A 27,250-nucleotide genomic window follows, 5' to 3' on the forward strand; every position below is an offset into this window, starting at 1 on the left:
GACACCCAGAATTCCTCAGCCAGCGTGCCTGGCTAAGGAATTCTGGGAGTTGAAATCCACAAGTCATAAAAAGGCCAAGTTTAAAGATCCCTGGTTTAACTTTAGATGGTGGCAAATATAACACAATGTCCCATCTACTTGGTTGACTGAAATCTTGAGATCCTTTTTATACTGAATCTCAGTTTGAGCTCGTCTTAAAGAAATTGATGAGTTAAAAAGTCCCAAACAATGGTTACTGTGATTATGCCAGAGGTTCAACTGCATGAACATCTGCTCTTAACACAAGTACGAACAAAAATAAAAGTTTTTTTCCCCTGAAGGGGAAGAGAGGTGAGGTGAGAAGCACACACACACACACATACATACACACAAAAGAGCAGAGGTAGGAGCAAAAAGATTAATGCTGTCTGAATGCCAAAATAAGAAAAGTTGCACTGAATTCCATCAAAGGCAAAACTAGTGATGGTTTTTCTCCCTGCGTCAGACAGAGAACTCTATCTGGGATATTTTTGCATCATTTAGTTAATTAGATTAAACTAGCTTCTACCAAACGCAGCTATGAGCAGAGGAATCTTATTACAGCTTTAAAGGTCTGACTTGTAAAGAAAGGAAGGTTATGGATTCTCTTTGTCAGCATCAGTCCTACTCCAGCTGCTAAAATTGCATATTCATCTAATAAATTCTATTTCTATTTCTATTTCTATTTATTATTAAATTTGTATACCGCCCTTCTCCCGAAGGACTCAGGGCGGTTAACAGGGCATATATAAATAACAATACAAAAATTAAAAGGAATTAAACAAATGCCCAATTAAAAATTACAATAACAATAAAAGCAATAAAAGACCCATTAAAAAACCCCTAACATTCCCCATCAGGCCAGACCAGCTAGTTCAAATAAGTGGGTCTTCAGCCCGTGCCGGAAGAAGCGAAGGTCCGATGCCATCTGGAGCTCAACCGGCAGTTGGTTCCATAACGCTGGAGCGCCCACAGAGAAGGCCCTCCCCCTGGGGGCCACCAGTCGACATTCCCTGACCGGAGGCACCCTGAGGAGGCCCTCTCTGTGGGCACGCACAGGGCGGAGGGGAGTTGACGCCGGCAGCAGGTGGTCCTCGAGGTACCCCGGACCCATGCCATGTAAGGACTTGAAGATCATAACCAACACCTTGAACCTCACCCGGAAGACAACTGGTAACCAATGTAGCTCGCGGAGCAAAGGTGTAACATGGGAGTACCAGGAAACTCCCAAGACAACTCTCGCGGCCGCATTCTGTACCAGTTGGAGCCTCCGAGTGGTCTTCAAGAGAAGCCCCATGTAAAGAGCATTGCAGTAGTCCAGGCGAGAGGTCACGAGCATATGAGTGACCGTACACAGGGCATCCCGGTCCAGATAGGGCCGCAACTGGCGCACCAGGCGAACCTGGGCGAAAGCCCCCCTAGTCACGGCCACTATATGGTCTTCCAGAGTAAGTCGTGAATCTAGGAGGACTCCCAAGTTGCGAGCCCTATCCACGGGGGGTAAGGACTCACCCCCCATAAGAAGAGATGGAATATTTTGAATGTCCCGGGATGCCGGAATGCACAGCCACTCAGTCTTGTCAGGGTTGAGTTGAAGTCTGTTCCTCCCCATCCAGACCCGAACCGCCTCCAGGCAACGGGACATCACAGCGAGGGCATCACTGGGGTGGTTTGGGGTCGAAATGAAAAGTTGGGTATCATCGGCATATTGATGATACCCAACTCCAAAACCACGAATGATCTCACCCAGCGGTTTCATGTAGATGTTGAACAGGAGAGGCGAGAGGACTGACCCCTGAGGAACTCCACAAGCGAGAGTCCTAGGGGTCGACCTCTGCCCCCCTGCCAACACCGACTGCGAGCGTCCCAGGAGATAGGAGGAGAACCACTGAAGAACTGTGCCTCCCACTCCCAATCCCCTGAGACGCCGCAGCAGGATACCATGGTCGATGGTATCGAAAGCCACCGAGAGGTCTAATAGAACAAGGACAGAGGAATGTCCTCTGTCCCGAGCCCTCCAGAGATCATTCACCAGAGCGACCAATGCCGTCTCCGTGCTGTACCCGGGCCTGAAACCCGATTGGGACGGGTCTAGATAATCCGCTTCATCCAGCACCAGAGGAAGCTGATGCGCCACCACACTCTCAACAACCTTCGCAAGAAAGCGAAGGTTGGAGACCGGACGAAAGTTGTTCAAAACAGCTGGGTCCAGAGCAGGCTTCTTGAGGAGAGGTCTCACCACTGCCTCCTTCAAGACGGCGGGGAAATTACCCTCAGTCAAGGAAGCAGATATAACTCCCTGGAACCAGCCTCGTGTCCTCTCCCGAGCTGCATAAACCAGCCAAGAAGGGCACGGGTCCAATAAACATGTGGTGGAGCTCAGCCTCCCCATAATCCTGTCCACTTCCTCAGGGGTTACAGAATCAAACTCCTCCCAGATAACATCGACAAGACCGCCCGTGTCCTGATCGTCAGACTCTGCCCAGTTGGAGTCCAGAGCGGTCCGAATCCGAGCGATTTTATCCAGCAGATGTTGACCAAACTCCTCGGCACGACCCTGCAAGGGTTCCTCCCTCACCTCCTGATTAAGGAGAGAGCGGGTCACCCTAAACAGGGCGGCCGGGAGATTATCTGCGGACGCGATGAGGGCAGAGAAGTAATTACACCTCGCCGTCCTCATCGCTGCGAGATAAGACCTAATAAAGGTTCTTAGTCGCAACCGGTCGGATTCGGATCGGCTGGACCTCCAACAGCTCTCTAGGCCCCGTTTCTGACGCTTCATCTCCCGGAGCTCCGAGGAAAACCATGGAGCTCGTTGGGATCTGCACCGGGTCAGGGGCCGCAAGGGTACAACTCGGTCAAGTGCCCCAGTGGCCGCCCTTTCCCAGGCTTCCACTAGGGCATCCGCCGAGTTGTGAGCGACGGAGGCAGGTGGGGACCCCAGCGCCGCCTGGAATCTATCAGGATCCATTATGCGTCTGGGGCAGTACCATCTAATTGGCTCCGTACCCGCATGGCGGGGGGTGGCAAAACGGAAGACCAGCTGCAGGAGGTAATGATCGGTCCATGACAGGGGCATAATAAATGGAGAGCCCCCACCAAGATCATCAAACCACCGTCCAGATAAGAAAACCAGGTCAAGGGTGTGGCCTCCCTCATGAGTTGGTTCAGAAATTACTTGTGTCAGGTCCATGGCCGTCATGGAAGCCATGAACTCCCGAGCTAGCTCAGATGAGCCTCCCAGGGATGGTAGATTAAAGTCACCCAAAACTATAAGTTTGGGGAATTCAATCACCAACCCAGAGAGGATATTGAGCAGCTCGGGCAGGGTTGCCGCTGCGCGACTAGGCGAAAAGTACACCAGCAGCAAGCCCAACTGCGCCCCCGGACCAAATCTCAAAAAGAGAGACTCACACCCTACTATCTGAGGAACGGTGGTCTCCCGCGGACATAAGGTCTCCCTGATAGCTACCACCACACCCACACCCCTACCTTGAGCTCGTGGCCAGTGTAGCACCCGGAAACCTGGTGGGCAGAGGTCAACCAAAGGGACCCCACACTCTGGGCCCAACCAAGTCTCCGTGATGCTCACCCTCAACTAAATCCCGAAGGGACCCCACCCTCTGGGCCCAACCAGGTCCGCATGCTCACCCTCAACTAAATCCCGAACAAGGGGAGCTTTGTTAACCACGGACCTGGCATTCAGGTACACCAGCCGGAGCTCAGGAGGCTGCACATCCTCGCTCCCGGAACCTCGGGGAAGAAACAGAGGGTCGGAGCGCCTCACCGCTTGCAAGTAGCGGAGACGGCCCTCCCGGTAACGATACGGCCCTCTGTTTATGCACCTGCTGCCATTCCCCAACGTCGTGGGAATCGGTAGTCCCACGACCCGCTCCAGAGCCCCGGAGACAACCACACCCTGTTCTCCCCCCGCGTGGCCAGACCCAGGCCTGGCCTGAGCCATGGTTGATTGACCACCCCCCATAGCCAAACAACCCCCCCACTCCCACCCCTCTCCCTAACCCCATAAAAATTTTGCTAAAAAATTAACCAGGGGCCTCCTATTAAATTTATGTTGAAGGACCCTGCCCCTGCCCGGCCATTCTCGATCACCCTTTTAATTCTGAGGCCTTTGTCATGGCTCTGGATTCATCTTTCTCTTCCATTTTTGCACACATTGACCGGCCTTCATTCCCATCCATTTTACAATGTATATTACGGAAAAAATGAACTATTTTAAAAGAATGTTTTATTCTACTCATGTATCCCATTTGCCCATAGGGAATTTAAAGGACAGGGAAATTATGAGCTTGATCTTTTTAATAAGTTTGAAAAGTATATTGTGCTAATTCTGGATTACCCGAACTGCAAATTCTTTGCTGAACGATGCCAGGATGTTGCTGGTATGTGCCACTGAGAGTAACTATTCTCCTGACACAACTGCTGTTGTGGAGAAATATGAGGAGGGAGCACTATGTCTGTTCCCTGAAATTGTACAGAAAAAAGTGGGATGCAAATTTAATAAATAATCAATAATGGACTTTCTTGGTAGCAATGGCTTTGCTGTAGACATTTGTGTATCAAGTTTTATCTTGGCTAAATTACAACTCTCTGCCACAATTCACAATTCTGACCTTTTTGATATGGCCCTAACAGAATTTTTTGTTTTTAGTTCACCAGTATACAGTTTAGAACTTGCCTGGCACAGTTCGTAATGGGCCAAAAAAGTAAGGTGAAAAGTAAATCAAGTGACAATTTGTGGATATTGGATCAAAACAGACTTAAAGTCAAGGAAGACAGTGAAGAGGGTGGATCCTGCTTTTCTGCTAATTGCTGTAAAAGGAAAGTATGGTCAAGAGGAAAGCACTCAGCTTAAACCCATCCTAATGTCTGCTGGAATTTGCTCAGATTCTAGTAATGTTGTATTTGAATATTTAGCATAAAGTTTAGTATTGATAGAGGGACGCGGTGGCTCAGTGGGTTAGGACGCTGAGCTTGTCGATCAGAAGGTCGGCAGTTTGGCGGGTCGAATCCTGAGTGCCGCGTAGCAGAGTGAGTGACTGTTACTTGTCCCAGCTTCTGCCAACCTAGCAGTTTGAAAGCACGTAAAAATGCAAGTAGAAAAATAGGGACCACTACGGTGGGAAGGTAACAGCGTTCCGTGCGCCTTTGGCATCTAGTCATGCCGGCCACATGACCACGGAGACGTCCTCGAACAAGCGCTGGCTCTTCGGCTTTGAAACGGAGATGGGCACCAGCCCCTAGAGTTGGAAACGACTAGCACGCATGTGCGGGGGAACCTTTACCTTTTTACCTTACTATTGATGCTCCATAAACTGAAAGGATAATACTTGTTTGATTTGCCCTTTTCCTTGTTTTTTTTTAATAAATCTGTTTTCTTTTTCATTTATTTCATTTCATTTATTATATTTGTATTCTTTTTTTAAAAAAGTATTTCTTTTCCTTTTTTTTAATAAATGGGAATTATTATAGCCTTTTCCCAGTGTTTTGGGAGTACAGTAGTACGACCAATGGCAGAGAAGAAGGAGGTTAAGACTGGAATCTACCATTTTATAATGTTATGGATGATTTCAGCTGACATAAAAGAAAATATCACTTATATAGGAGTAAGATTAAATTAAAAAATAGACATGAAGCTGGCTCTTTTCATCCATTCTCTTACTGTGTGACTCCTTATAAAACACATAGATCGCTTGGTTCTGCTTCATGCTAACAGCTTAAAATGTTCTGACTAGCAATGTCTCTGGATGACTTTTGAGGGACCAGACAGCCGGAATTCAGTTCAGAACAGCCTGGACCTTCAAAATATAGAGAACAGTTGAAAATCATATTAACTCTTGTGCAAATGTCTAGCTCAAAACTGGCAAGAATTGGGCATGCCTTCATCAGAGGAGTTGGCTGTTTTGCCAGGGTCATTCAACCATCTAGAGCCATTCAACCATTCAAATGATCAGAAATAGCTAGGACTTGTGCCTGAAAATATGCAGGAATCTAATATACTGCAAGGCAATAACTTTAGGGGGGTTTTCTTGCCTTGATATTCCACAAATCCCTGTAAAAATGAAGCTCACAGCTGACACCATGACAGAAAGAAAAAAGCCATTTTCCCCAAGATGAACATTTATTATGTTTAAAGCATTTTTTAAAACTTACAATTGATGGTTCATCACTAAAGTTCCAGTGACTCACCCTGTGCTCCGAGAAGATCATTGCTGAGTTCTACATGTTCCATTTCTGCTGAATGAAGTGCAGCCTAAAAAACCATTGCTAAATTTTTTATTGACTGAAGCTACTGCAGAGTTCCATCGAGCTGGTGTACTATTTATTTCATGTGAGCTCCAAACACATTTTAAATAATGAGCAAAACAGAGAATTGATTCTCACCAGTAGAGGAACAAGAAGAATTTGATTACGCTGTTCATATTTATATAACAGTTCTCACTACATTTAGATTGTTGTATGACACTCCTTTTTCTCAAAATGAAGAGAATAAAAATATTAAGAATGCAAAGATTCCCAATTTGGCAGTGCAAGACCTGGGTCAAAAATAGTAACTGTGAGAGGGACCTTGGAGTCCTAGTGGACGATCACTTAACCATGAGCCAGCAGTGTGTAGCAGCAGCAAAAAAGCTAATACAATCCTGGGTTGTATAAACAGAGGCATAGAATCAAGATCACGCGAGATATTAATATAACTTTATAAAACTCTAGTAAGACCACACCTGGAATACTGGGGCCAATTTTGGTCACCATATGACAAAAAAGATGTTGAGAGTCTGGAAAAAATTCAGAGAAAAGCAACTAAGATGATCAAAGGCCTGGAGGCTAAAACATACGAAGAACGGCTGCAGGGCTTGGGTTTGGCTAGTCTAAAGAAAAGAAGAAATAGGGGTGACATGATAGCAGTGTTCCAGTATTTGAGGGACTGCTACAAAGAAGAGGGGGCCAGGTTGTTGACCAAAGCACCAGAGGGCAGGAGAAGAAACAATGATTGGAAACTGACCAAAGAGAGAAGCAACCTGCAATTAAAGAGAAACTTCCTGACAGTGAGGACAATTAACCAGTGGAACAGCTTACCCTCAGAAATTGTGGGCGCTCCATCACTGGAAGTTTTTAAGAAGAGACTAGACAGTCACTTGTCTGAGATGGTATAGGGCAGTGGTGGCGAACCCACTCAGAGCCCTCTCTGTTGGCACATGCCACCGTTGCCAGCAGCAGGTCCATCAGGCCACCACCGCTGTCCAGAGCAGGAGCCCCGCCCAGCCTTGTATCTGCACCCCATGGCACGGTAGCAGCCGTTTTTGTGCCTTGCAGCACAGTGGCCCATTTTTGCGCCCCCAGTTTTTGCGTGCCAGAGGTGGCACTCAGAAGCGCCTCCCTGCCCCCCCCCGAGGGCACCACAATGCTGATGTGGCCCTGGCACTTTGCAATAAATAAGTGGGTTTTGGGTTGCAGTTTGGGCACTTGGTCTCTAAAAGGTTTGCCGTCACTGGTATAGGTTCTCCTGCTTGAGCAGGGGGCTTGACTAGAAGACCTCCAAGGTCCCTTTCAGCTCTATTCTATTCAAACCCCAGATCCCTTAAAGTCTTGTATCATTTAACATGGAAGAGGGAGAGAAACTCCAGGTAGTCCTCGACTTATGACCATAATGAACCCAAAATTTATGCTGCTAAGTGAGATAGTTGTTAAGTGGATTTTGCCCAATTTTATGACCTTTCTAGCCATAGCTGTCAAGTGAATCACTGCAGTTGTTAAGTTAGCGACATGGTTATTAAGTGAATCTGGCTTCTCTATTGCCTTTGCTTTTCAGAAGATCTCAAAAGGTGATCGCCTGACCCCGGCACACTGCAATCGTCATAAATATGAATCAGTTGCCAAGCATCTGCATTTTGATCATATGACTGTTTGGATGTGCAATGGTTGTGTAAAAAAAGGTTGTAAATCATTTTCTTCAGTGCTATTGTAACTTTGGACAGTCACTAAATGAACTGTTGTAAGTCGAGGAAGACCTGTGCAGACATTGAAAGAGTTCTAGTGTACAAAAGAAAGATTCTCAACTGAGACCAGACAGAATGAAAAGTGGAATTAGAGAGGAAAAGCAAGCAGATAAATTAAAACTGGGTGTTAATGCTAAAAATTACAATTGTAGCTATAACAACAACAATAACAACAACAAAGTGGAATTATGAGCTAAATTTGAGTAGAGATTTCTTGGGGAATCCATCAAAATCCCTGACCTTTTGCTGTTAATTCTAACTACAGTTTGTGGGTATAATGAAAAGAGAAATGAGTAAAACAAAATATATCCTGGAATGATGGACCTCTGATCTGTGCTGACTAGTTTGGCCTAACAGAACACAAATGGCTCAAATAAAGTAAATAAATCTAGTAAGTCTATCTGAACTCAACAATTGGTTCACATATGTTGCGACTACAATATTTCTTGGGAAGGCTAACCCCAACTATAAACCACAGTTCGGAAGTGACCGTGTGGCTTTGATACATTGGAGTAAATGTATCAAATCCACACTGTCACTTCCAAACTATGGTTTATTGTTCAGAATTATATATGAACTAGTCTACTATATTAGTCTATTATGTTGTTGAACAAGCTATGACTAAAACGTGGTCATATAGTCATAAAACATACTTCCAAGGAAACAACTTCAAGTGAGTTATTGGCCAAGGAACACAACACAGTATTCAAAGAATTACTGAAGTGGTCTAAACATGTTTTGTTTAATCGATGTAAAAGTCTTTACATTCAGGGTGTCCAACCTTGGCAATTATAAGACTTGTGAACTTCAATTCCCAGAATTCTCCAGCCAGCATGGCTGAAGAGTTGAAGTCCACAAGTCTTAAAATTGCCAAGATTGGCAGTTACATAAATATGCTGAAACAGTTATCTGCAGTTCTTCAAATTAAAATTTTAATCTGATAGATCTACTTCCAGTTATTTGTTAACCGTTTTCCTCCCAGAATTGCTAGTACAATGTATAGGGTATTCCACTAGGTCAGGGGTAGGCAACCTCGGCTCTTTTATGACTCATGGACTTCAACTCCCAGAATTCCTGAGTCAGCTGACTCAGGAATTCTGGGAGTTGAAGTCCATGAGTCATAAAAGAGCCGAGGTTGCCTACCCCTGCACTAGGTGATTTCTACTCAGATATAATGGGAGCTTGATATAGTTTTAATATGATTTTATATGTTTTTTAACTTTTGATTGGGAGCGGCTCAGAGTTGGTTAGAAGATGGGTGGCTATATAAATGTTTTAAATGAATAAACAGTTCTAAAATAAATTCAACTGAATTCATTTAGCTTACTCTAACTGCAGATGATTATTGCCCGTGTGAAACTGCAAAGATTTGTACGAAAATTGTAATACATATATAGTATGAAAATTCATGTTACATTTATTTTTTGTTTGTTGAAAATCAAATATTCTATGTGTGTATATAGGTGAAATTATGGGTAAATAGATGCAATTTGTGTTTTCTTTTATTTCATTAATTTGGATGAAAAGGCTTAAGATACTCAAATTTTCTCTTGGTAGACAGGGTAGATATGTAAACAGCACCATTCAGAAATGCATTGTTATCTAACACTTATCAAAAGAAAGATTCCACTATTTCTTACTAAGCACAGTGAGAAAAAAAATCAATAAAACATAGTTTTACCTTTAAAATTAACTTTACAGAGAGACTGGTGGATTTTGTTTTTTTCTTTAAACAAACCTGCTTTAGTTATTACATGGGGAAATGTAACACCACACTGCTACGTGATCAGTCCATTCTGTAAAATTGTATGCTCTTCTCCTGGCACACAATTGCTGTAAATAAATAAAATGGACCCAACATAAATCTGTTTCACCTACCTTTTAAACCAATTTTCTCCATTTGAGGCGGGAAAGAGCAAATAATATAAATAGCACATTTTGAGATTTGAAACAATTCAAATTTGTAATTATTTTTATCATTCCAAAACAGCCCTAGAGAGAACTGTCAGCCTGAAAGCCATCATTTATCATTTACCCAGTGATAACTACTTGTTCCATGTGTTGTGTTATATTAATAAATATTTATTTTAAAATGTCCCAACTATCCTCATTTTAGTTTGTGTTCCAAGGATGTCTATAGAGAAGTTTCAAATATGTCAAAATGGTGGCTACAACACATGCAGAAAAGGGATGGAGCTTTGATCACATTCTGACACTGCTAACTTGACTTTTTTGATGCTCACCTAGACATCCCTGTTTGTGTGATTTCTAAGAATGGTCTTTTGCTTCATAGACTTGCTTTGATACTAGAGTTATATCTTGGAATAGGAGAATCCTATTGCTGAATCCAATTAAGAAAAGGATTGACACATCTTACTGATGTGCCATCACCTGGTTTGGTTTAATATGATTCATGGACTCATTAAGATGCTGTTTATCCAATGTATAAAAATAAACACACCACGGTTTAATGTGATGGTTAAACTGCTGGTGGTTTATAGCCCTGGCATACTGGCTCCAGCTTTACCAGCCTTTTTCAGAAGGTAATGAAGACCTAGCTCTTCATTCAGGCATTGAGGCCAAGGCTATTATTTTCTAAAGCTGTGGTGTGAATATATATGGTGTCTATGTATTTTGCAATTTTTAATGCAGGTCTATTTGTGTGTCTGTGTGTATTTTATAGAGGTTGATGTTTCTGCTTTAACTTGCTCTCCAGGTTTATCTGAAGAGTTGGGCATTATTATAAATTAAATAAATAACCAAAGTAACTTTGGAGGATATTAGTGAGAACTTTGTGGTGCAGTCAAATACCAGATCCAAATGACTTCTAAAGGCAAAACAAACAAACAAACCCCAATAAGGTGACAAAATGGTAGGATGTGAATCTGAGATGTATGAATGTCTTAAATAGAAAACTGTAACTGTTACCACAATTTTAATCACTCAGTTTTCTCTATTTACATTTTTAATTAGAGAGGCTTAGGGATTCTCTCTGGATACACCCTGCCATATACCACAGAAAAGGAGGGTTGAATTCTAACTGCTAGCAATATCCTCAAGCCTGGCCAATGTTAGAGATGCTGGAAGTGTTTTTTCTACTGCAACTGAAAGACCACACTAGGTTCAAGCTAGCACACATGAGCAAAAAGTCTCAGGCCAGGAATTGCAGACCAAAAGGACTATAGATGGAATATATAAATTAAACTGATCAGAAAAACCATACATTAAAATGGGAGAAAATGCAGTTGCAAAAGTATGACCCACACAGGGGAAGCATGAAAGTGAGGTATATTGTCGTGATTCAGGGTCAGCCTGTGGGTTCGGCAGTTGGGTCGGACGACTCAGAGGAGGAGGAGGGGGGTGTTGAAGAGCTTGCTGAGAATAATATTGAGGCTCCACAGAGCCCTCAGCCAGGCCCCTCCCACCTGGTCACGACGCAGACCCAGCTGTGTGAGCCTGACAGCGTGGATGAAGGTGACCCACAGCTGGCCCTGTTCAAGGACGCCCGACGCAGGAGGCAGTCAATCAGGAGTAAACAGAGGAAGGCAATGGGGCACCTCAGAAGGAGGCAGAGAGAAGCCATGCCCTGAACTGTATAAAAGGGGAATGTGTAAGAGGGCTGGTTTGCTGAAGGCAACCGCTTGAATAGCTTCTGTTTCATGGTTCATGTCTTGTTCTGTTTGCTTTTGTATCCATAAATTTGGCAGGCTTAGTTCCAGCCTCTTGCCTTCTTGTAAAAGGGGTTGTCCCTGCCTTTTCTGCAGGGCCGGTAGCAGGCTGGTACAGAACATATATGGATTGGATTCAGAAGAGTAACAAGCATGTGCAGGACCCAAAATAATCTGAAGGCCAGCCTATAGTGGAAGTTGCTTAAGTGAATATTAGAACTGAGAGCCAATGGAATCTATTTTAGAGCTGCACTTTGTTATCTGAAAAAAAGATGAGGAAGTGAATTAAGACTTTAGGTATCACAGTTGACTTCTGAAAACCCATCTGCAGACAGTTCAAAAAGGGTTGGTGTTATTAGGAGTTGCTACCTGGCAGGACACCATATTCTGAATCAACTGTATTCTCCCATCATTGGTATGTAAAAAAAACCCAGCAGCCTGGGACAGGGGAACATAATGTGTATTAGATTCTGCATTTCATTACAGAAGGAAAAATGAAAAGAACGATGCATTCTTTGCTTTTTGGGGGAAAAACAGGATCCTTTAATTCTGGAGTTATATTTGGGAAAGTGATATTGCTCTTCTGGAAGAGAAAAAGATTTTGTCACAGAAAAGTTTAATACCTAAGAACTTTTGTGTATGATGAAGCCTGCTACTTACAGTTTGCAATCTGTTGAACTGCAGGAAGCAGAGAATGATTTCAACTGAACATAATGTATACTGTCTTTGTGGAAAATAACTGGGGATCCATGCAAATACGCAATCACCCTCTCAGCACGGCAAGGCTACTAGTTATGTTAGAACTTTGAATAGTATGGTGATGTATGAATCCTGAACTGAATGCACTATCTTTGTAAACTAATCCAAATATCCCCATCTTAAACATTTATGGACATTACTCCTGTTTGCAAAAGAAATTCTACATGAAAGGGGGATTGGGATTAGAATGTAAAAAGATGAAAGAGGAAGAAATTGCCAGCTAAGGTCCATTGTTGTTTTAGATTAACTTCAGGAAAAAAATATGAACTCTAAACTTATAATAGATGCCCAACCTGATGACACCTATTCCTCTCCTCCCCTCCCCTCTCCTCTTTCTGATTCTAACATCTTTTTCCCTTTTGAATCCAAAGATACGAAAAAGGAATGAAACAAATGGAATATGAGTCCTTAGAACTTTCTAGAAGGTCTCTTTTAATCACACCTGTGTTATTTGCTAAATATGTATTTTTAAAAAATTATTATAGCTATGACATTTTACCATTTTACCCTATGTTACCCTGTCTCAGGAATTCTGGGAGTTGAAGTCCATGAGTCATAAAAGAGCCAAGGTTGTTTACCCCTGCCCTAGGGCATCAAGTTCAGACTGTGCTTCCGTGTACATGATACAAGAATGATTGATAGGTAGGGCTAGGCTGAAAAACAGTTAAGGGCTGGAATTGACTGGAATATTTGAATGGTTAGAAGACAGTTAGAAGCAGGAACTGTCAAGGTTTGTTGTTTAGAAGACGGTTGTGATTATATGAGAGCTACTAGCTTTGATTTGTGTGGCACCATCTACAGTATTCTACATTTTTCTAGAACACTGAGATTTACCTCAAAGAACTAGATGTAAAGTATAGGCATATTGATGAACATTCTTAGCCCACACAATGTTGTATTTTTAGGAGAAGAGATAAATTCATTGTACCATCCACTGTTACAGAAAAGACAACTTCTGTTCAAGCATTCTTTGTTCTAGCATGGTGTTAGAGAGGAGTCTGCATCTCTTAAACTAAGGTAAAGGTAAAGGTTCCCCCGCACATGTGTGCTAGTCGTTTCCGACTCTAGGGGCCAGTGCTCATCTCCGTTTCAAAGCCGAAGAGCCAGCGCTTGTCCGAGGACGTCTCCGTGGTCATGTGGCCAGCATGACTAGACGCCAAAGGCGCACGGAACGCTGTTACCTTCCCACCGCAGTGGTCCCTATTTTTCTACTTGCATTTTTATGTGCTTTCGAACTGCTAGGTTGGCAGAAGCTGGGACGAGTAACAGGCGCTCACTCTGCTACGCGGCACTCGGGATTCGACCCGCCAAACTGCCGACCTTCTGATCGACAAGCTCAGCGTCCTAACCCACTGAGCCACCGCGTCCCTTCCATCTCTTAAACTAGGAATCAGAAATTCTTGCCATTCTGCTAAAAGTCACCAGATCCTCCTTTCATTTTCCTCCTCCTCCTCTTTCCAGACTATCCAAGAGGATTTTTTTTTTAAAAAAATACAGCTTATTAGCTGGTTTGATATACTACATACCCTTATTTGTTTTATTTCTCTGCGGTGGTAATGGGGGCAATGGACGCAAATAAAAGAAACAAAGATTTAGAACAAGTAGAGTAGAAGTAACCAGAAAGAATTACCAGAAGACAAACAGTAATTATAAATTATCTATGAAGTAACATAGCCAATGCTGTTTAATCTACCTAGCTACATGCCGTAACAGGGGGGAAAAACCAGCATGTAGCCACATTGGAGATTAGCAAATGTTATGTTTTAATACCCGTTTGATTTCAAAGCTGTGACTTTCTGGTAACTAATTTTCATGAAGATACTTTAAAGAAGAAGTTATTCAAAACCAGGGCATTTCTTTAAAAGATCTAATAATATGCTTTACTTACCCTCATCGGCCTAGGGATAAGATGGAATGTAACTGAGTTAGATTTTTTTTTCCGTTAAAGAAACTTGATTACAGAGGCAGCATAATGGAGCCCTGGATCCCAGTACTGAGGGCAGAATATATAGCACATAGCACTTAGACTGTGAAATGAATTGGATTAGAAACAAGGGACAATTTCCATCATTAGAGGCAAAGCATGTAAAACATGAATAGTTCTGAAAATGATGGTGGGATGAAACTTTACTATTAAGTGAATATAATGAAGCCAGAAGGTGGGATAAAAACTAATAGACATGTATGAACGATGCCTGGGAAATATAATAGCCACTACCAAAGCGTCTGAATATGTAAGAAAAAAATGGAGACACACATTTCCATCTCTTGCTGTGGGACCTGTTTGGGAATGAGATTCTATTTACAGTTAACCTGTTTGTTCTAAACAACAACAACAACAACCACACCAGTTGCCAATACAACTCTAGCAATAATAACACCGGTAATAACCATTTTAATCCAGTAAACTTTCTTTTTACAATCCTGTAATCCCTGAATTTATTTATTTATTTTATTTTTTTTAATTTAATTTGTATACCGCCCTTCTCCCGAAGGACTCAGGGCGGTGAACAGGGCAATAAATACCAAAGATACAAAATACAAAAATTAAAAACAGATTAAACCATGGTGCCCAAATACAATAAATAAATTACTTAAAAACAATAATTAAAACCCAAACCCATCAGACCAGGCCGGCTTGTTCAAACAAATAGGTTTTTAGATCACGTCGGAAGGAGCGAAGGTCGGGAGCCATCCGGAGCTCAACCGGTAAATGGTTCCAAAGGTCGGGCGCACCCACAGAGAACGCCCTCCCCCTGGGGGCCACCAGTTGGCATTCTCTGACCGGTGGCACCCTGAGGAGGCCCTCTCTGTGGGAGCGCACTGGGTGGAGGGAAGTTGACGCCAGCCGCAGGTGCTCCCTAAGGTACTCCGAATTTGGGGTAGAGTCAGGGCAACTGGATGGAGTTGAGCATTTACTGGCTGGATAACCTTCCTGACACCATGCAGAGTTTTCAACAGATATTTTTTTCTTTGCGCTCAAGAAGAGGAACATCTGCTGCTACCTAGGATTGAACTCTCAACCTTCCGAGTGGGAGGTGAGTGTCTTTACCACTAAGCCACCACACCACTCATTAATTTTAATCCAATAAAATTAGAAGGAAAATGAAGATATGGATGTATTGTTAATACCGGGATGATGATACCATAGCAAAGGAAACAAAACAAAGCAAAAGATTGTGGCATTTGGCAAAGCCTCATTGCCTACCTCCAAACACCATTTTATGGTTAAAAAGAAAAAGGGAATGAAGGAACATTTCACATTTGCTAAAAAAACAAACACATCCTCCAAAATATATTAACCACCTAAATAGAAATGTTATTTTTCTTCTGCCCACCCCCACCCCCGTCAGACTCAGTGAACGATTAAGTTGTGCTGCTTTTGTTTTGTTTATTGCTTCTAATGACTTTCTCATTATCATTTTGCTGTGAAACATAAATGATGGTTATGGGAGAAAATCGTATTATTTAGATGACTTTATTAAATTAGAGCACAAATCTTGTCTATTTCTGGCTCAGGATAAATGTTGCAAACTCCTGGAAGCCCAAAATCATTTCAAACAGAGCAGCTTCAGGCAGTTTTGGAATCAACAGCTAAACTATGCTTGAGGCACAAATGAGAGAGAATTTGAATCTCAATTTATATGCATAAAAGCATAATAGTCTAGCAAACAAATCGGCCCAGCCTAGCCTTTTATATCTGTCCTTCTTAGCCCATAGCTTCAGGTGGCATTGTATTTGTGTTGCTTGTTATAGATATAAGGCTGATCCAAAGCTTACAATTGTGTTGGAGTCAACCTTTAGTTCACATCTACTGGGACTTCTCAATTTACAAACATTCATTTAGTGACCACTTGAAGTCGAAAAAAAGTGACATGGCTGTTTTTCCCAGTTATGACCGCTGCAGCATCTCTGTGGTCACATGATCAAAATTCAGATGCTGGCGTGTATTTATGACAGTTGCAATGTCCCGGGATTATGTGATCATCTTTTGCAACCTTCGGATAAACAATGTCAGTAGGGGAAGCCAGATTCCCTTAAAAAACCATATTACTAATTTAACAACTGCAGCAATTCACTTAACAACGGAGTCCAGAAAGGTTGTAAAATGAGGCAAAACTCACTTAACAACTGTCTTGCTTAGCAACAGAAATTATAAGGTTCAAATATGGTCATAGGTCAAGGACTACAGGTATTCTTCTATTTCAGCCATAATAGTAACTAGCAAAAGTAATCCAGTGATTAGGATATTACAGCTGAACACTGTGATTAGCTAAAGGTTCGACATTTATATTAGCAAGTAAAACTGCTTTCTATTTTTTTATTTTCCCTCCAGAGTTTTTTTTAATGCTATAACCTAGCTTATTAAAGAAAAAAAAACTCTGAAAATCAGTTAGCCCTCGGCTCACCAATGCCATGCAATTTCCCATGAATTTATTAGCACTGCTGACTGAACTGCCAAGCATTTTACATCAGCGCACACACAGCATCACAAATAGATTATTTAAATCTAACTTTATCAGATTGTTTGTTACTCTTCTCATGACATTCCCTACCCCAAACAGAGCTCAATGAAGAACTGATTTATTCTTTCAGTTCCAAACACACAGCAATCCCTCCACTCTCATTTCATTGTCCAAGCTTTATGAGTTCATTGCATGAAATGATTCACATTATTAAAGGAAATTAGTGAATAAATCAGAAGAAAATCACAGACCGTACCAAGAAACGTATTTAGAGAACTCTAGTGATGTAATATAGTATAGATCTATATGTACCTTAACACCATTCTAGAAAGAAGAATACAATAAGGAGGTTTCTGCCCTTTAATTACAAGCTATGTATTTTTAAATTTAGTGAAACAGATAAACAGATAAAACCTCATTTAATTTCAAACAAAAAGGCATAAGTAAAATTAGTGGAAATCCATTTGATCTTTTCCCCCCTGAACTAACATTAAATATATTTTCATTATTAAGAGTTATATTTCACTTTTCTCCTAGCAACAAAAAGCTTTTCCCACAAAATCTATTCTGGGAGGTAGGTTTGGCTGAGAGAAACTAACTTGCCCAAATTGAATTTCCATATCTGAAGGTGGACTGTGATGATAGCCCATTCGTATATAAACTGCAAACCTTATTTATTACCCTTGCAGTAGAGAGCAATATTAATAATAATTTTTCAGAAGTCAGTGGCAAGAAATATTCAAATAAGTGGTAGAAGCACAAACTGAAAATAGTGGAGAAAGTAGTGTGGTGTTTAAACCATTATAAGCTATTTTATTATTTCCTAAACTTATCCTAATCCTACTAGCACTATTTCTAAATTATTATAATCATAGCCAATTCATTCGCCAGACTCAAATAGAATGAAGAGAAATCTAAAGGACTGCTTTCACAATGGCCCCAAGGTGCTAAACAACAGTCTTCAGCTTTTGCAGTCTACTCTTCTACTAACAATACACATATCCATTAATCTCTGCTTGTCCACTGAATAATGGTATTCACTTTAGAATTGCCACTACTACATTAGGAAGAAGAAAGAAAAAAAGATGAAAAAAGGAATGACTTTCTTACATTGCAAATCAAGCTGTCCAAAGAAATGCAGACAAGGTCTTCAAAATGAATACCTGACAAAACATAAGCCCATTAAAAGAATACATCCCACCAGCAAATGCCAAACTGAAAATGCAATGAGAATGTCTTGATAAAAGGAAAGTATTTTTATGTTGCAGAATGAAATCTTGTCATGTGAAACAGTCTGTCAGGACCCACCCCAAACCACGTCTTAGGAAGACAAAATTCTTGGAGTCAAATCTATTCCAAAAAGAATCTTTACTATGACATGCTTGGTTGTGGGAAACGAGACAGGACTTAATATTATCCCACGAAGTAAACCCTTATAAAGAGTTCCCGGTTTAACCCCCCTTAACCCCATTTGGTCAGTACCCCATCCTTTCTCTCGTATCATCCATCTCGTGGGAAAAAGGAACTTAGGACCCTTCATGTTTATTGCTCTCTTCCGTGACACAAGCCAGATGCTAGCCCCTCCTTTTGTTTCCCCAGTTCAAAAGGCTTCTCCTTTCCTTTGAAATGCCTAATACCGGTTCAATACACATCTATTCTCTTTTCTTCGGGAGATGGCAGAATCCATGGAATAATGTTTGAAACATTCCATTTATGAATATGATATAAATGGATTCTGACAGAGTCCTAAAATTCAAAGGTAAAGCCCATTCATTCATTGTCTGCTTGGTGCAGATAGAGAAGACCACATTTTGGTACAACAGAGATTACTTGTTTCACAGTGTTTTTGTACTAATCAGGACAAAATCCTCATCTCTTTTTTTTTTAAAAAAAGAATAACTTACAGAATATTTCTGTCTTTCTAAGAGATAAATCAGATACCATTTGACCTTTTCTCTCATTATTTTTCTTTGTTCCACCTCCTAAAGGTTTTTCCCATCAGCCTCATGAGGTTCATCAGTTCTTGAAAATTATTTAAAGGATATTTTGGGAAGACTGTGAAGGGAGACAACAGCTCATGAACCACACATCTCTGGAAGCAATGCATCTAAAATCATCAAGATTTTATCTTCAACAGCCCTCCAATTTATGAAAACCACGTTGCCTGTAAAGTAATCAAGGACAAAGGTAAAATTTGGCTTTCTTCAACTGAAATAGTTGAGCCAAAATGACCTCTTCCACATTGCAGCTCTTCTCATTCTTCTAACCTGGCAAAATACTTCTCTTTAAATTGCTTTTTCTGTACAACTGTACAGGTACAATCCTTATTTATATATATATATATATCATATCTAGCAAAAATACTGGCTATAGTTTATATTATTCTTGATAAAATTGTTAACACATGTGCTTTAACCTTGTAATTAACACCATACAAAATTTTCTTTTTAAAATAAATTTTCTTTTTTCCATACACTTTTCCGAGCAGTTTTTCTAAACATAATTAGATTTTAAAGTAATTGCATAACTTTCACTGAACACTTAAAAAATACCCTTCTGTTTTTCAAAACTTTAGTGGAAAACTAATCAGATGTTTTTAACATTATCCTTCATAAGACTATACTTAATTTCAAAATATAGTAAAAAAAAGAAAGTCATTCTTGGAACAAGTCTCTAATTTGAAGGGTGAGTTTAAGCCAACATTTCCTGAATCAATAGTCCCTTATTTGGGGAAAAGTAAAATTAAGTTGCAACTACAGTTACAAGTTGTGCAGAACAAAAAACTATTATAAATTCCAAGTCAAGCAGGTATCATCAGAAGTCGTGGATCAGGAGCATTGTTGCAAGTGTTGGGAAACCCCAGCCAGATAGGGAGGAAGGATCAAGTGGGGAATCAGCCTGGAGTCATTGTGTAACTATAAGAAACCTAGAACGGATCCTACCCCCCAGGTTCCATTGGGACCTTATCTGTTTGCCAAGAGAAGGCAAGCAGTCTGGGAAGATTCCTGTATTATAGGCAGAACACAAGAAAGTAGCCAGCTTGAACCCTACATGCTTGGATCTGGTGGCCTATGCCAGACAACTTCTGACTTGATGACAACTGGAATAAAACATTTCAAAAGACTAAAATTAAGAAATGTATATATCTCCCCCATCCCCTTTACAGGCCAGGAAACTCTCTCTTCTGAGCCCCTTGCCCTGTCCTCTATCCTGCTGTGGGCTTATCTCATCATTACTTTGGCTGCATTTCTTTTGCCCTGTCTCCCAAGATAATTCCCACATACTGTACAATTACCAGTAGAGATTACTGTGATGGACCCTACATATCTGCACCATAAATTATTAAAATGCAACTTTGGTCTTGTAGACCTTATAGTATAAACTTGATTATCTTTAGTATATAGAGCAGGGTACTTGGGTGGTTATAAATGAGTAGTTTTGAAATAGTTTTAGAAAAGTTATCACAACACTTCCTTAGTGGCGTGTCCATGGCCCATGTCAGTGATGATCATCCCAACAAAGAGTTAACTTGTTCTGTAAGTTCCCCATCCATATATTTAGTATGTCTCTTTCCAAAGACCACTTTGGACTTGGCCTTATTAATTCTTAAAGAGTTAATTGTGCAGTAGACATCCAGTTTCTGCAACACTCTTCTTAAACCAAGTTGAGATTACATCATCAGGACCATATCATTCTATACACAAAAGATGTAGGAGATTGCCAGGCTAAGACCAAGTGAGGGGCCAAATACATCATCAGTCTCAAGTCCCTTCATGTCCACCAAGAGATCTATGTCCAACCTACCTTGAATTCTGTTTACTCTTATCTACCGTCAATTTGCTTTGACTGTTGCTAGTTCAGATTCTTGTAGAAAACTTAAGCTTGCAATAAACATTTATAGTCATTCACACTGCCTGGACTCCTGATTTCCCATCCTTGACAAAAGGATTTCAATAGGTTTGTTTAGAATCTTTGGCATACGGACTTCCTGGGAAGAGAGAAATTTAATTCCATTTAATTCCATTTATATCCCGCCCTTCTCCGAAGACTCAGGGCGGCTTACATTAACACAGAGATTACACAGCATCAGGGCCCAAAGCTCTCTGATCTAATGCATTTGGCAATAAGTATGTTGTGTATTAATTCAAGAGCCTTGGTGGACCAGTGGGCTAATGCCTCCTTAAGTAACACCAGCTGCCTGCAATTAGTGCAGGTTCGCATCCCACCAGGCTCAAGGTTGACTCAGCCTTCCATCCTTCCGAGGTAGGTAAAATGAGGACCCAGATTGTTGGGAGCAATTAAGCTGACTTTGTAATAATGCCGCTTGGGGGGGTGTGTGAAAGCCCTAATAAGCAGGCATATACATAGAATGAAGGCTACTGCTAAGCTTGTAAGCCGCCCTGAGTCTTCGGAGAAGGGCGGGATATAAATGGAATTAAAATAAATAAATTTTAAAAAAATCATCAAAATTACCATGAGAATTTAACATTCTTCCCTGAAATCTCATGAAACCTTATTAGAGAGCACCAAAATCTCATTTTGTCATCATCATCATCATTAAAATTGGACTTAATTTTGGAATTCTGTACATGCCATCTAGGAATAAACTAAAAGTTCTATTGGTTCTAAAAAGTGCCAGATTACCAACAAATTACTGCTAAGCTTGTTAGCCCTGAGTCCTTCGGGAGAAGGGCGGTATACAAATATAAATAAATAAATAAATAAATAAATAAATAAATAAATAAATAAATAAATAGCCGCCCTGAGTCTTCGGAGAAGGGCGGGATATACGGTAAATGGAATTAAAAAAATAATGACATATAGATAGGATGATCAAATGTAAAGGACAATTTTTGTAGAAAAAAGGAATTAATCATTTCAAACCACATTGTCTTTCAAAAAAAGAACAAACCTCCTTGCAAAAATTCTTTTTTATATACAATTTCAATCCTGGATAACTAGCCCAAGAAAATGAAAAAAAGCTATATTCCTCCTGCAAATTACAACATACATAATTTGGTGGGACACAAACACCACCCACAGAAACGTGATTAGTCATTTATGAAGTATCTTTCAGCTACACTCAGCTTAATGGCAAGTAAATCCAGAGGAAAATATTTTTTGCAGGCTGAAGATGCAGCCATGCCAACAACACAACCATACCTATTTCAGAAATCCATTCTATTTCTCAAAGTAAATGAAAATCGTAAGATCGGGCAGAGAAATATTGATTAAATAATCAGCTACACCAATCCATATCTCATGGTACATGATTTTTTCCCCCAAAATGTATTTAGAACAAAGTTAATTTCATGTGCAAATTGTCTCTTTTGATAGATTTACAAATCTAATTGAGCAAAGAAACCAATATTCTATCTGCAAAATTGGAGGGCAGGTTTTCAAAAAAAAAAAAACCACAACCCCATCTTTTTTTAATTTAGCTTTAACTGCTTTCTGCTGAAGTCCCATGATTTTTATGTCAGTGCTTAGTTCATCCTTCCTTTGGTAATTAAGGGAAGTGGCCCAGTTGCTATGAAGACTAGGTTTGTCATGAGCAAGTGGAATTCTCTAGGAAGAATGGAAGCCTGGGGAAGAGAGATAAGACACATCTTCCCCACACACCAAAACCTGCAGCAGGAATCAACACATATATTAATGAGAGACATTTAACACTGTCTACATAGCTATCAGTAATACTAGGCTAACGTACACCACAGTACAAGACACTTGCAAGCACTTGATGAGCTTCAGCACTAGAACTAATTGAACTCCTGCCCACGCTCTCTTCGGGGGGAAAAACCAGCACGAATCTTAATAGTGCATTTGCTATAAAATATCCTCCGATTCCAATGAGAGGAAGAGAGAGGGATGTGTGAGGGAGTGAAGCTGGGGTGGCTGCCTGCTTGCTTCAAAGCTACCCCTTTGTTCCCTCAGGCATTTCAGCTATTCTCCCAGAATTGCACTCACAGATGTGTTCCAGATGCCTGACTAATTGAGCCACACCTTGATGATTTCAAGGATGTGCTGACCTTCAGAGGCAAACTCACCTCAACCAAGCTTTAGAGCAGGGGTCTTCAAACTTGGCCCTTTATGACTTGTGGACCAACTCCCAGAATTCCTCAGCCAGGCAAGCTAGCTAAGGAATTCTGGGAGTTGAAGTCCACAAGTCATAAAAGGGACAAGTTTGAAGACCCCTGTATTTGAGGAAAAGCCTTTCTCATCAGTCACCTTTTCCTGATGAATTTTTTTCCATTTTCTCAAGCACTCATTTCTAACAAATATACAGGGGAATACTGCTCAAGGAAATATGATGAAGGTTGTGGTGGCGGCGGTGGTAGCAAAACACATTCTTATTTGGGATAATTTCTCAGTGAGCAAGAAAAAGGTAAGCAATAGTTAAGCCTTCTGTAGGTATGCAGAGAGGATGGTAAGTCACTTTTCATCCAGATTTCCTTCTCTCTCCCTTTTGTACAGCTGCCATATGGAGTTTCATCAGGATTCCCAGGCTGAATTTGAGGTAGCTTCAATCATTCCTATCACACCGACTGCAGGAAGAGAATGGCTTTCAGCTCTATTACCCTTCACATTCCAATTCCATAACGCTCCAATGAGGCTTTTTAACCCAAAACAACAACAACAACAACAAAAAAGCATGTCTGCTGCAGCCACGCTTGAGAAGCAAATGTGCAGAATGGACGTGACTAACAGAACTTAAACTGATTTCTCTAGTTTGGAAATATATTTATACAACTTGTACTCTATTTGGTTTTGGCAAGAGGAAACCAAGCAAAATCTATAATTATTATAATTTTCCAGCCCTTATAATTGTTTCTCCATCAATGATAAAAATAGTATTCTCAAAGAAGCATCAATCCTAAGCATTCTCTTTTAGCAGTAAATTTCTACAACTGGATTTTTTTTCTTCAACCATTTTTTATTATCATTCCATTGTTAGAATAGATACAAACAATCTAATAAACCATGTAATAAACCAAGAACACATAATCTTTAAGAATGAGTATGTCTATACATGCTGAAAAATTTCCAGCTGACATAGCCATTTATACTTGTTACCAAGTCAATATCTAAATAACCATTATTCTAATTCCTGACTACAGCGAGCTGAAAAATCTTAATTATTGTTTGGTGACAACTAGTCTTTCCTTACTAGCTTTTCCTTTAGAACAGAAGCTTCATCAAGATCATATAATACAAGATATTGTACCCAATATTTTCAGTTATACATTGCTGATAAGAGATAATTTGTTCCTCTGTTTCTCCTTGTATAAATATTCTTTTCCTTGATCTTACAAAAATGACAGCAAATGTCTCTTTTTAAGTTGACATTGCTGTACAAGTAAAATGTGCAAATGTCCCCATGAAATCTATTTACTGTAAATGTAAGATTAATGCTATTTTCATCAAGTCAAACCAATTTACTGGCTACCACACTGAGATAGGGAGCAGTTGAGTGGAGTAAGAATGTACTGAGTAGCATCAGAGAAGGGTGGTTGGGTGGCACCAGATTTTTCCGTTTTGGTTTTACTGGTTGTTGCATTTTCATTTATTGTGTTTTATTTTTCTACATGTTGCTTTATTTTTCTACCCAGAGTTTAGCTTTAAGATGGGCAGCTATACAAATATTATAAACAAATAAATAAACAATCTAAGACGGACTCAACATTTCAGGGTTTCCATGTTTCCATGTCTTTTATGTTTGCCCCATTTTGTGGTATAGAGCCTACAATAAATACTTTTTTTTGAGGGGCGGAGCCAGCTGTCAGAGCGGGCGGCTATGTGAACGGAGTTCTCTTCACACACAACCTCTCACCCAGTGTTCGCGGGGGCTTTTCGGAGCTTCAGGAGGTCCTGTAGGGACATCCGAAGTTGCAGGCAGCCCGGAGAACCTTCATGAGCGGCGGTTCGTGTTGGAGATCCGGAGAAAGTCTGATGCGAGCGAACCGGGGAGAAGGAGGCCAGTAATGGCCGACATGAAGATCTGACAGAGGGACGGAGCTAGCACGAACTCAGCGGGACAACGGTAGAGCGGAGCTGACGGAGAGTATATCCGAATATTTACATTTGGAAATAATAGGAAGCGCTTGAGAAAGAGGTACTGGTTTGAAGTGGGTGCCTCACGGAGAGGGTATAAGCGGCGATAGAAGTCCCGAGGGAGGCGTTTGGCAAAAACAGCAAGAAAAGGAAATTCGAAGACTATATGACTGCATTCTAGCTGGAGATAAAATACAACAGGTCAAAGTCTGATCTTGGAGCCTTGGAGACTGAACTCTTGATTATCGGGCGTGGAAAGCGATCAGCTTGGTTTATCCTGGTCTATTCTGGTAAATTTTGAACTTTTGAAACTTTTGAAATTTTACTCTACTTGTTACGGGCGGCCATTTGACATAGCAATTTAGTAATTGGAGGTCTGTTTAGTGGGACACCTACTGGTCTTTGACAGTAGAGGAAGACGGAAAAGGTGTTAACCTCTGCGCCGGAAACGGGGTAAAAAAAAAAAAAAGAACGTGACTTTGAATATATCCAGACATATATATTATAGAATTCTATTATATAAATTGCTTAGTTGGTAATAAGTATTTGGTTGTAACTGTTATACATACTTTTTGTCATAGAGTTAAAAGGTTTATATAAGATTCAGGGTATTACATACTGATAAAACGTGTGTTACAACCGGGAAAACATGACAAGTATTTCGGGAGTAACTAAGCCTAGCGCTGGCAAAAAGGCGGCAACACAGGGACAAGGGATGTCCTTGTTCTGAACCAGCCCTCTTCCGGCTTTGTAGTAAGGCAAACCCCTATTCAAACAGAAGAGACTGGAGAGCGTCCAAGGCTGAAAAGCGTTTGCCAAGATTTAATAGTCAATTAACAGAACAAGAAACAAAAACACAGGAACTTGAATCCTCAAGCGGAAGGGTTGCTTTCAGCAACCAGCCCTTCCCCAAACACTCCTTTTATTTAGAGCTCAGGGCGTGGTCTCCCTGTGCCTCCTCCCGAGGAGACCCGCAGCCTTTCTCTGCTTGGTCCTGCTCGACTGCCTCCTGCGTCAGGCGTCCTTGAACAGGACCAGCTGTGGGTCATCATCCTCCGCACTATCGGGCTCACGCAGCTGAGAAGAGGGCCCCGGCTGGGAGCTCTGCCAAGCCTCCAAACCATCATCAGCCGGTTCGTCTCCCTCCTCCCCCTCATCTGAGTCATCCGATACATCGGAGCCGGCTGTCGGACCCACAGGCTGGCCCTGAGTCACAACACTATCCCGCACCGCAGGGCCCTTCCCCCGGGGCTGCCGATCCGGATGCGGTCGGGATGGGAATTGCTCGTGAAAAGCAGTCACCAACGCAGGGGCATGAACGGCGGTCGCGTCTTCCCATGTGAAGTCCTCCGGCCCGTACCCTTTCCACTCGATTAGGTACTGGAAGCGACCTTTCAGCCAGCGGGAATCCCGGATGCTGGCGACCTCGTACTCGGGGGTGCTGCCACCATCACGAGGTCCTGATGGGGGAGGTTCCGCTTGGCGAAGTGGACAAGCCGGTTGTTCGGGGACCAACAAGGACCGATGGAAGACGGGGTGCACGCGCAGGGAACGTGGCAGAGTTAAACGATAGGCGACCGGGTTGATGACGGCCTCGACTGGGAACGGTCCAAGGTAACGGTGGTCCAGCTTTCTCGCCGGCCGAGTGGATGGTAGGTTCCGGGTGGACAGCCAGACCCGATCCCCCACCGATAGTGGAGGCGTATCCCTCCTCGACCGATCGGCGAACCTCTTGTAGTCGGCCTTGGCCTTCTCCAGCTGCCGTCGCACCAACCAATGGATCGCCTGTAGCTCCGCCATGAATTCGTTCGCTGCCGGCTCCGGTGAGTCCACGGGAGAAAGGGGGAAAAACCGGGGGTGATAACCCACGTTGGCCAAGAACGGTGTCATCTGCGTGGAGGTGTGCTGCGAGTTGTTAAAAGCAAACTCGGCTATGGCCAAATAGTCCACCCAATTGTCCTGCTGCAGGTTAACGTAGCAGCGCAGATACTGCTCTAAGATGCCGATGACCTTCTCGGTACCCCCGTCGGTCTGAGGATGATGCGCGGACGAGAGGCAAACCTTAATATCCAACGCCCGCATCAACTCCTGCCAGAAGCGGGCTGTAAACTGGGCCCCCCTATCGGAGACGACTCTATCGGGAAGGCCGTGCAGCCGGAACACCTGTTGGATGAACATGCGACTAGTGGCGCGAGCTGACGGTAAGCCGCGACAGGGGATGAAGTGCGCCATCTTGGTCAACATGTCCACCACCACAAACACTGTCGTG

This window comes from Vipera berus (assembly GCF_964194415.1).
Source record: "Vipera berus genome assembly, chromosome: 5".
Taxonomy (NCBI): Eukaryota; Metazoa; Chordata; class Lepidosauria; order Squamata; family Viperidae; genus Vipera; species Vipera berus.